A 12,090-nucleotide genomic window follows, 5' to 3' on the forward strand; every position below is an offset into this window, starting at 1 on the left:
AGAAGGCCGATGCATTCTTCACTGCATACTGGTATCAAACTCGCAAGCAGCATACCTGGAACAGGAAAGCTGATAAATCTGGGAAACCATCTCAGACTGAACCCCATCAACAAGGCCGTTCTCAGAATAATGGCCAAGGTCCAAAACCGCAGAGGAAGGACCAGGGGCAAAACTCTCAGAAACCTGAGTGGAAGAGGTACAACAGGTACCCTAACCAGCAGCAGTATCATCCACGCAATCGACCGTCGGAACAATCCCTTTCAGCACCAGCCCCAGTGTATTGGAGGCAGGAGGCTAACGCAGCCTTCATTCCTCAGCAGCAGCACAGTGGTGTTGTCCCTAGCAGTACGGGTACTTCCCCACACTTCACTAGTCCCACGACAACAGTGAACCCCCCTCCACAGATGGCCAATGCTCCATCTCCCCAGGCAGTGAGTACGACCCCTCAAGTATCAAATTCTCAGGGCACCATGTTTGCCGCATCATTTATTCAGCAGCCTAATCAGTGGCTAGCTGCTTCCTCCACAGGCCCTCCCACAGGTGACAGTGCCTTCCTTGTTCAGCCAGGGTTTGTGGGGGGCATTCCTGTGAAGGTCCTGAGAGACAATGGTTCCTCAGGTTGCTCTGTCAGGCAGAGTCTAGTTCGGCCTGAGCAGTACACAGGTCGACAGATCCAAGCTAACCTTAGTGATGGATCATTGAGATTGTTCCCTGAGGCACGTATCCAGGTAGCATCTCCATTTTACACTGGTACGACACCTGCAGTTGTCATGCCAGAACCTTTATTTGACCTTATCATAGGCAATATTCCCGGTGACAAGTATAGTTGCACTGAAGATGACGCTACTTAGATTTCGGCTGCAGTAACATGAGCCATGGCTGAGGCTCCAAACTGTGTCACCCCGGTGACCATTGAATCGCCGCAAGATCTGATGTGTAGCCAAATTGTTGCTCAAGAACATCATTCTGACCCAACACTTGCTGCCGTGCAGAAGAAACAAAAGGGTAGAGTGATAAAGTATTCATGGGGAGGTCAAGCCAAGTTCCTTTGCAAACAAGGACGGCTCTACCGTGAGTCACGAACACCCCAAGGCGAGGTTCGACTGCAGTTTGTCGTTCCCGCCAAGTACCACCAAGCAGTGTTAGAATGGGGTCATTGTTCAGCCTCAGGAGGTCACATGGGCAAAAGGAAAACCCAGGGCCATATCTGTGCTGACTTTTTCTGGCCAGGGATGGGACGAGAAATAGATAGTTTCGTGCGTTCCTTCAATGTGTGTCCACGTACCACTAATCAGGGACATGTCCTTCCTGCGCCATTTGAACCGACACCCATTATCTCTGAAGCAGTTGAGAGACAGGGCAGCGGTGAAGTGGGTGTAGACCTGATGTCTCACCCATTGGCCCTACATGACACAGTATGTCCAGGGCCTGTACATACGTATGTACCGTAACTTATGGGGGAAATTTGAGAACCCCGCAGAGACAGTCCGAGGCTGTGTATGAATTACCTTGTGGAACGTCTCAAGCTGTGGGCCTCGCAGAGGATTCCTGGAGAATGCACATTATCCATATGAGTGTTCACATCCACGGTGGGTGTTAAAACTTGACCTGCCCGAGATTGCATAGCGATTCTCAGCTTCCTGTCATTAATCGTAAGTGTAGAGTTAGATTAACCAGTAAACTGCCCGTTCTAAGAGATTTGAGCAATTCAAGAACTGACACGTTTCCTGGTTAATAATGTTAGGTTAACCAGTAAACTGACCGTTCTAAGAGATTTGAGCAATTCAAGAACTGACATGTTTCCTGGTTAATAAGTTAACTTAACCAGTAAACAACAAGGGTCCTGAGAGATCTGTAAATCCTAAGACTACGTTTCCTGGTTATTAATGACATAAGTACTGATTGCTAGGCAGAGAGAGAAAAATGACACTTTTGATGCTCCATCTTGATTACTTTCGCAGGTGCAACTGGTGGGTGCAGCATTGCCGTGCAGAACAGCTGATCATCCCTGACACATGCTGCTGCCTCTTCTCTTCTGCCTTGTCATCATCATTTATTATTGATTTGCATTATGTAATATTATACGTAGGTACAGTTACACCACAACTCTCACACCTACACCATGTATTACATACATCACTCTACATAACAATTAGTTGTTAATGTAAATGTAGCGAACTTTTTGCTCAGTTTGACCTGAGTACAGGATTTTTCACTGTCGTCACGGAGTTTTTCCCTCAAGCTTGCTTCTATTAACGTAAGTACGAGTTTTTTTTTTGCTCACTGGCGACTGTGACTTTCTCTTGTAGCAGGATAGCACACACACACCACAGTGTGAATCTTGTGTAACTGAGTTAGGACTTATATGTATGTATATTGAAATTTTTTTCCTGAGAAAAAATTTCATTTTTTGATGGGGTGTATTGTCACGAGTTGGTGCGATCATATATCTAAACAAACACATAACATTAAACTTTGGTGGGAACCGCGAATTCTAGTGGAATCGCAGTATTTATCACCCAGTCAACCGCCACGTATTCACCCGATCGGGAGTGTTTTTCAGGACATTATTCACTATTTCATATGTGATCGTCTTTCTGCGCGACATTAGCACCTCCACCTGAGTGATTTGTTATGGGCATGTTTCGCTCATTCTAGCCGTTAGCAAGTGCGGCTCAACACTCGCTTCTCTCACGATTTGAACTCAGTCAGGTTTTGAGCGCCGTGAAAGCAGGTTGGTCTCAGCGTGTAGCAGTGACCCAGTTGTCCAGTTCCTGAATATCCACCTAGCGTGATTTGGCGAGAGGCTCAGCATGTGCAGCATCCTTCCTCAGCAACGACGCTCAGTCATCCGCTTAGTCCACTTTTCTGAGCAGTATTTCTTTTCGTTTTTTCCTAGGTTTAAGAGTTAACTTTTGAGTGAGTGAGTGAGTGTGATCTCCTTATTTGAATTCATCTTGAGACTTATGTAACATTAATTTATTTCACTGTAATCAATAAATTGACAGTTCTTTTTCTTGAGCTTAATGTAATGTAAATTCGTGTTTTATTTCTCCATAAGCTTATTCTAGTTGCAGCTCCTAGTTTGCATAAACGCTTTGTTTTATTCATAACTGGTACTTAGGCCAGTCCCTTTTATTAACTTAAATCCATTGTGCCATCTAGGAGTTAATTGCACCAGCAAGAATCTGTTTATCATTAATAGCATTAGTTATTGATTGTCAGGAGTGAAGTCACTTTCTCGTGAGGCTAGCAGTACTAATAAACAGCATTTATAAGTAATTAGTCTCTGCTGTGTACTGTTGAGAAAGTTTATAAGTTCTCGTCCTTAGAGAATCGGCGAAGTAAGCCGGCATAAAGTAATCACTGCTCTATTTTAACAAGACAATTCATTGTCCTGTTCTCAAATATTATTGAATAATATTCTTTAATATTGCATATACTTAAAAACCCCGTGACAGGCTCAGTGGGTTGAAGCGGTCCACTCTGGCCAAAGAGTCAGAGGTTTGAGTCCACCTAAGGGTCACTGCAACTCTCATAAAATGTTACACCCTCCAAACTTGAGTCCTTTGCACAGGGGCAACACCACAACCCATATCGACAAAAGGGGACAGTGGGGAAAAAAATGTGTGTGCAAATTATTTTAATTTAAGCTAAGATTACCTCTAGAATAACACTAACTACTCCCCCAGGTAATCCTGATCCCAAAAGGACCTCAATGGAAATATTCTGCAGAGGCCCTATTGGGTTATCCTGGGTTGGTTTCGAGCATGGCTGGTACTTGTAAACACTTGTTTGATTTTTAATGTTCCACTGTGTGAAAATCCCAAACCATCCATCATCATCCAATCCTATGTTACCCCATGAGGAGCGGAAGAGCCCGGGGTTAGGCAAGTTGGTCCTGACATTTAAGACGAGAGATTATTATTATTATTATTATTATTATTATTATTATTATTATTATCATTATCATTATTCATAAGAATTGTCGCAAGACTGTATGAACATTGAATGGACTCATTATCGGTTGTAATTTTCATAAATTTCTGTAAAATAAAATATAATGTAGAAAAAAACTACCTTTGCTTATTCCTTTTCATAGATACACAGATATGTGTTGGTTTTGGTAAATTGTATAAAGGTTGTTACTTGGTTACATAATGTTGTGGCAATGTTGCCTGGAAGTTACAAAAAATGTTATTCTGCAATGCTGTGGCAACCTTAAGAAAACAATACGAGATTACGTTGTCACAACGTAGTGCCATAACGCTGTGGCAACATAAACACAATGTTGTGTTCACGTTGATGGAACACAATACTGATTGCTTCGTAATACTTTCATCAGGCATTTAAGTCGTTGTGTATACTGAAAAACTATTGTCCATCTCTTTCAGAGCTACAATGTATGTTGTTGTTGTCCTAGGTTAGGAAGGTTATGTACAGTCTGTATTTCATGTGTCATAAGAAACGTCCTTGAATTAGCTCCCCCTCCTCTTGGAAAACTGGTATTACGGGTTTCACCCTTGCTTGTGTTTTTTCATATGGTGATAAATTGACTGTATTTTTTTTTTTTTTTTGTCTGACTAAAATGTTAAACCAGACCCTTTCACTTGTTTAATATTTAAACCAGACGAAAATTTATGATGTAAACGAAACTGATGGAATAAATATATATTTCTAAACAGTATAATCATTTTTCTAACACAGTGCTACAGGAGTAACACGCAATGGTATATGTTAATGTGTAATTAAAATCATACTCAAAGAGCAACAACGAATAAAGTCCATTTTCCATCTCATATCATGTCAAGAAGCTTATCAAACAGTTTAATGTACGTTTTGGTTACAATGCTTGGGAAATGAAGAATGTTGGAGTTTTCGTATGGCAATTTTGTGATTTTAGATACACAAGTATATGCAAAAAGAAATAAAAAGCCTAAGTAACCTTTCTCATCCAGGGAACGAATATCAGCACGGAAACTATTAAGATGAACTTGCATAATGCACATTGATTTTCCTTTCCGGTTTGTTGGTCAGGATTTGGCTTCACAAACTTATGATCAACTCCCTTTCTTAACTGGGTTTTGCTTTTGCAGCGTAAATTAAAAATTTTCCCTGCCTCCTGTTCTTTCTGGGAAAAAAAAAAAAATCATGAAAGTAAAATTCTAATAATCTATTTCCTTTCGAAGGATGGATAAGGCAAGAAGAGATTCGATTTATGCCTGATATTCTTCCTGCAAAACATATGCCTTGAGTTACGAGAGGGAGTACATTTGCAGTGTCTTAACTGATCAGGCCCCAGAGGTTTTATGGTGGAGGTTAGTTCGAAAAAAAGGCGCGTGTGGTGGTGGTGCTTGTGGGGGCGTGCAATAGTGGTAATAACATACTTTTGGCAGTGGTAGTGGCATTAAGTAGTGATCGTGACGTGTGGTGGTAGGGAGGTGTGCGGTGGTGGTCGTGACGTTTGATGGTAGCAGTGAGCGGTGGTGGATCTTGGCGTGTTTCGGTGGTGGTGGGTATGATGTTGGCTACTGCTGGGAGACAGTGGCTTGGCCTGGGGGTTACATGCTTGCTGGTCCCTGCCCGCCTACATCACATCACAGGCACGCAGAATGCAACAAAGGGAAGCTGCTAGGTAAATATTTTATTTTGATGTAGGCTATGTGCACACCAAAATACCATCGTTATATTGTTTGTATTTCAATATTTCCGTATCCTGCCTTCTACGACAACAAAAAATGAGAAACACAGAATTCCAGATAATTATGCTCTACTGGATGTTTCAAGCCATTGCAGCCCCAGTGAACTACGATCTCTTGAAGGTTTTCTTATCCATAACTACACAGCTATCCTTAGTTACGGTTTTTCTGTTAACAGAAATATAAGACGAACATAAACTATACAGCCCAACCTGGCCAGTTAGCATTATCTAAGCATGATTCTCTCCGTGTGTTTCGCCGTTACTTTTGGTGTAACATTTTGGCTACAGTCATTTTAATCAGCAGAGAGAAGACACTAGTAGATGAAGGGCTGATTTTGGTGCATATTGCTAGACAAACACTCTAGCACTAGTATGCAAAACCGTACTGTGCAAGTGTGTTTTTATTCACCCTCGTATTTGTCAGACACGACCAAAGCATCAATGGACAGCCGCCTAGCACTGGAAGGCATGTTGCCACAGAACGGTGCTCCCATTTTTCCGTCTTGATGGTGAGAGATGGCTCTCCATGGGCGATTTCTGTGAAGCAAGTAAGCACAACAATAAGGTAAAAATCATTTAGAGTTTCAGCAGATTAGCCTAACAGGGTTTAAAGACTAAACATTACATAAGTTCTTATTTTACTGTTCGATGCAGTTAATTCACACTTACGGTTTTACAGCTTCTGTGCTGCTGGATGAACTAGTCTGTCCAAAGGTGATAAAATTTGTGGTACTTGCAGCTAATATGCTTAATCTATTGTTCCAGTTATCCTTGTGTAAAAATGGAATGATTTATCACTATGTGTTCCCTTTCAGGATCTAGCACACTTACATGCTCCTTGGGGTGTTGGAGTGTTTGAGGTGAGGAGTAGTGGAAAACACTATAGCATGACATACGAACATCTCTCACAGACCGTAACCACTTCTCGACAGGCAAGTGGCTACGGCATGTAGATGAATTAGGGTGGAGAAACTGGACTCTGGAGCCAATAATTCAGATTTTTTTGAAAATATTCTCACATAAAAACACACGACTAATTAATATTACTTCCGTAGACGTCTTTATGTTCTCTTTTGCCTGCTGTAGCCGGCATGAAATACAGAAAGACGTCCTTAGGCTCAAGGAACCAGACACAAAATATTTTGGTTCATTAAATATGCCTGTGAGTTAGCACTGTGTTATCGGTAGTACACTTCACCCACAACCGAGAGATCCCTGTTTCAGTTCCTGGACCACCGACAAGAACTTAGGGCAAGGGCACATCAGTGACTTAAGCAAAAGCCAGGATTGTACAGAATATTCGATGGGTGTAAATCGTAGCCAGGGGGAATATTAGGGTCCTTTAGTTGTCAGACTATTATTCGTGTTGGCACCATTAGTTTCGTGGTAATATTCATGTTGACATTATGTTCCTGATATTTATGTTGGCGCGATTACTTTTGTGATGTTATTTGTGTTGGTATAGTCAGCCAAGAAAATCGTGTCTTCGTTCCGAACCCCGTAAATATTCGAACAGATAAGTCGAAGCAGCAGGGATAGCTTCACAAGTCTGGCAACTGTGTCAGACCAGACGATGGTGGGGGTGGGTGGTTTGGGGTGCCATGTATTACTGTCGGGTGGAAATTGTTGGGAATAACATACTAGCTAATTGGGTTATAGTCAATTTTTATCACTATTATGTCACTAAATGTCTACATATGCGTCATTATGAGTTTACATGTAATCAAAATATACTGCTGTTTCATATACATGGGTTGTCATGTCCAATTCATCTTTGATATTGGGAACACTTCAGAAGACGGAATAACGGTGGAATACGTTTCATAACAAGTGTTTGGAATTTAATGAAACGTCACGATTATGATATAAAACAGCTTTCATTAGTGATAACTAGAATCTCCCCTCTATTTCCCGTCGTCCAGTATAAATAACTGAATGACTGTGAAGAGATGACTATATGCTGGTTGGTGTATATCTTGGTTTCATCACCTTGCGTAACACCTGTGGCTGGGTTTCCCCATAGATATAAATAAGAATAGATGCCGCATCGCCCATTCTTCAGTACAGCATCGGTGCGTCTGTGCGGCCGCCATCTTGGAGCGGTCAAGCATGTAATAGTGGGGCTTGTTTTAGAGTGAATTCAGACTATGAGAATGAATGCTGTTGTGGAGGAGGTGGTGATGGTGGTTATTGTTGTGGTGGTGGTGATGGTGGTTATTGTTGTGGTGGTGTTGATGGTGGTTATTGTTGTGGTGGTGGTGATGGTGGTTATTGTTGTGGAGGTGGTGATGGTGGTTATTGTTGTTGTGGTGGTGATGGTGGTTATTGTTGTGGAGGTGGTGATGGTGGTTATTGTTGTTGTGGTGGTGATGGTGGTTATTGTTGTTGTGGTGGTGATGATGGTTATTGTTGTTGTGGTGGTGATGGTGGTTATTGTTGTGGTGGTGATGGTGGTTATTGTTGTTGTGGTGGTGATGGTGGTTATTGTTGTGGTGGTGGTGATGGTGGATTTTGTTGTGGTGGTGATGGTGGTTTTTGTTGTGGTGATGGTGATGGTGGTTATTGTTGTTGTGGTGATGATGGTGGTTATTGTTGTGGTGGTGGTGATGGTGGATTTTGTTGTGGTGGTGGTGATGGTGGTTATTGTATTGGCAGTGGTGGTTTTTGTTGTTGTGGTGGTGGTGGTGATGATGGTGATTTTTTTTGTTTTGGTGGTGATGGTGATGGCGGTTTTGTTGTTGTGGTGGTGGTGGTGGTAATTGTTGAGATGGTGATCATTGTTGTGTTGGTGGTGATTGTTGTGGTGGTGGTTGTTGTGGTCGTTGTGGTGGTGGTGGATGTTGTTGTGGTGGTGGTTGTTGTTTCTTGTGGTGGTGCTTGTTGTTGTGGTGGTGTTTGTTGTGGTGGTGGTTAATGTGGTGGTGGTTGTTGTGGTGGTTGTTGTGTCATAAAGACTTTGTAGTTACTTGTAGAGAAGTATATTTTAGACTTGTGGTCGAGCGGCTTTTATATCTTGTAGTAGCTTCCCCACCTGATGTCATGTAGTGACGGGAGAGGTAAAGAATAGTATGGGACTATTTTTATTTGTCTTGGAAATATTAAACAGGTCTCTCACATGGAAAGAGTATAAGTCCCGGGTAGCTACCTCCCTGTCTCGCTATCTCTCTCTCTCTCTCTGTTCTAAGGCTAATCTCCGTCTCGACCTCTCTCTAGGGTCGCTTGTCTCCTTCTACTCTCTCTTTCCTAAAATCTGGTGTAGCAGGGGTGTGTCACGTGTGTTCCTCGTGGATCTTTGTTCACGAGAGGACTGCTGACAGCTAACTGCATCATCTCCTTACTGGCCGCTGTTGTCAGCTTTCCTCAGTGTTAAGAGTGTGTAAGCATGTTTAGCACTGCTCGATTCTCGCAGACACAACACCTTCTCATCATTTGACTTCCTGCTTCTATCTGTCTCTCTATCTATTTATTTATCTATCTATCTATTATGTAGTCCTACATTTGCTCGGCCGCGCGAAAATGGCGTACCATCGACATTTAATAGTTATAATATATTAATACATACTACATACACATTATAATGAACTTATAAGCTAATTAAGTGAAATACATAATATTTTAAAGTAACATAATTGTATGAATATTGTATACATATATTATTCATAGTAAATAGTGATTATTCAGTAATATTACGCATATAATTGTGCAATGGTAATACTGCTAGGTTATACATTACATAGAGTTATCACTTTAGTAATGTCTAATATTTCACCTAACTTGTATGATGATACTGGTAATACAGAATTGTGCGATAATTGTATGACTTATATTGTGTTAATGCATAATTGTGTTGGCCTTATAATTGTAGTTACATTTTGTTAATGCAACTGTTATAAGTGTCTCGGCCTTATAATTGTAGTTAAAGTTACATAAAAGTTACATCTTGTTAATGTAACTGTTACATAATGGTACATATTGTTTGTAGTTACATAATTGTAGTTAAAGTTACATAAAAGTTACATCTTGTTAATGCAACTGTTACATAATGGTACATATTGTTTGTAGTGACATAATTGTAGTTAGTGTAACATAATGCAATCGTTTGTCGTTACATAATTGTTACCTAAATATAATATGGAGTTACAGAATTGTAATAACTGCAGTCCTAACATATGCTGCGGTCGATGATAGTGGTGATGTGTCGTGCCACTTGTTTGTGGAGACACAATGTGCTTTTTTGTTTGTAGTTTATGTGGTATTTTGACTTATGTAATAACACTTACACTTATTTTCATTTGTTTGTTATGTGATCTTACTCTATTTCTCTTTTTTCTTTCTTACTTTTTCTTTCTTTCTTTCTTTCTTTTTTTTTTTTTTTTGTATGTATTGATTTTCTATAGTTTGTTTTTCTTCGCTTGTGTACGCTTTTTCCATGTTCATGGTTGCATAATTGCTGACTAATTTCCTTGAGATACTTTGTTAAAGTTTAGTTTATATTGCACAGATACTACTGAAAATGATATTATATAGTCCCATATTTTGTTATTTTATATAAAAAAATATATACACTATATACAGTATTAACTATACACACTGACTTCTTCACCTGTACCTATCGTGAGTAATATGTGTGTCAGCACTGTGTGGAAACCATTGTCTTCACGATTGTGTTGAAGATGTTCACTCTTGCTAACGGCATTTGTGTTGGCCATTTTTTTTTTTTTTTTTTGTAAGTTAATTTATCTGTTTCCACTAGGTAACTTTAATTAATAAATGTTTAATACAGTTCTTTTAATCGCTCACTGAGTAACTGTGATGGTATATTTTCTTTATCACTTTGTAAATGTAATAATGTATAGCTGTATGTATGAAACACGTATTTTATGTAGGTATAAATGGTAATACTCGTTGGTAGTAAATAAATGTTATAATAAATGAATGAATATATACAGTGTAGAATATTTATTGGTGGTGATTATTTAGTGTTTGAGTTATGCAGATAACTGAAGTAAGTATGTGTATTGAAGCAGTAACTATACAGCACGTTTTATATGTTTGTGCAGAAGCTTATTGTCTATCATTGTGTATTGTATGAATGAAGTAACTATGTAACTCACTAATTTTTACCGTGGTGGAAATGGTGTGAGTGGTGGTGCAGGTGGTGCGTTGACTGACGTGGCGTCTGTTCAGCAAGCACGCATGATGACCTCAACTTCCCACACTGGTAGCTGTGGTGAGTGAATGAGTAGCGATGAGTAACTTGAGTGAAGACGAGTGAATAAGATGAGTTGTAAATATGGACTTGGTGTTTGCTTCGTCGTCCTGACCTCTTCACACCTGCGTAAGCGGTGGGGGTTGGGTGGATGTAGCAGAAAGAGGAGGGTGAGGTCTGGTGGTTATGAGTTGTGAGTCGTCTCTCACTCTTCGATTGTTTGTTTGTTTGTTTTATCGGTCCTTTCCTCTAGTGATTTACTCGTTGTGGGATGAAGACTGCCGCTACTTGTAGGTGAATGTAGAAGATTATACAGACGACGTAGAGTTGTTAATTGTAGTTGATTGTAGATGGCTGTAGTTCGCTGATTCGTCGTAGACTTGTAGACTATTTGCACTGTAGGCTGTATTTTGTAGGATTCAATGTAGAACTGAAGCTAATCTTGTAGTCTCGGTTGCTTTTGTAGAAATTTGCTTTTAATTCAGAGACGATGTCCGCAGATTTGCTAGTTTGTCGTTAAGCTACTTGCAAGGCGTCGAGTGATCTCTTGACCTCTGCATCAGCGTAATGATCTGGGAGACGGAGGGGGCTGGATGGAGAGAATACTGTCAGGAGCTGATGTTGTTGGTTGTTTTCAATCTTGATATTTTGTAGGAATTTAATGTTGATTCGTAGACGAGGTTCGTATACGTTCGCTGCTACCAAATGTCATAAAGACTTTGTAGTTACTTGTAGAGAAGTATATTTTAGACTTGTGGTCGAGCGGCTTTTATATCTTGTAGTAGCTTCCCCACCAGATGTCATGTAGTGACGGGAGAGGTAAAGAATAGTATGGGACTATTTTTATTTGTCTTGGAAATATTAAACAGGTCTCTCACATGGAAAGAGTATAAGTCCCAGGTAGCTACCTCCCTGTCTCGCTATCTCTCTCTCTCTCTCTCTCTCTCTGTTCTAAGGCTAATCTCCGTCTCGACCTCTCTCTAGGGTCGCTTGTCTCCTTCTACTCTCTCTTTCCTAAAATCTGGTGTAGCAGGGGTGTGTCACGTGTGTTCCTCGTGGATCTTTGTTCACGAGAGGACTGCTGACAGCTAACTGCATCATCTCCTTACTGGCCGCTGTCGTCAGCTTTCCTCAGTGTTAAGAGTGTGTAAGCATGTTTAGCACTGCTCGATTCTCGCAG

Source organism: Coenobita brevimanus, chromosome 83, assembly GCF_032717465.1.
Source record: "Coenobita brevimanus isolate Jiangsu-jjx chromosome 83, ASM3271746v2, whole genome shotgun sequence".
NCBI classification, from domain to species: Eukaryota; Metazoa; Arthropoda; class Malacostraca; order Decapoda; family Coenobitidae; genus Coenobita; species Coenobita brevimanus.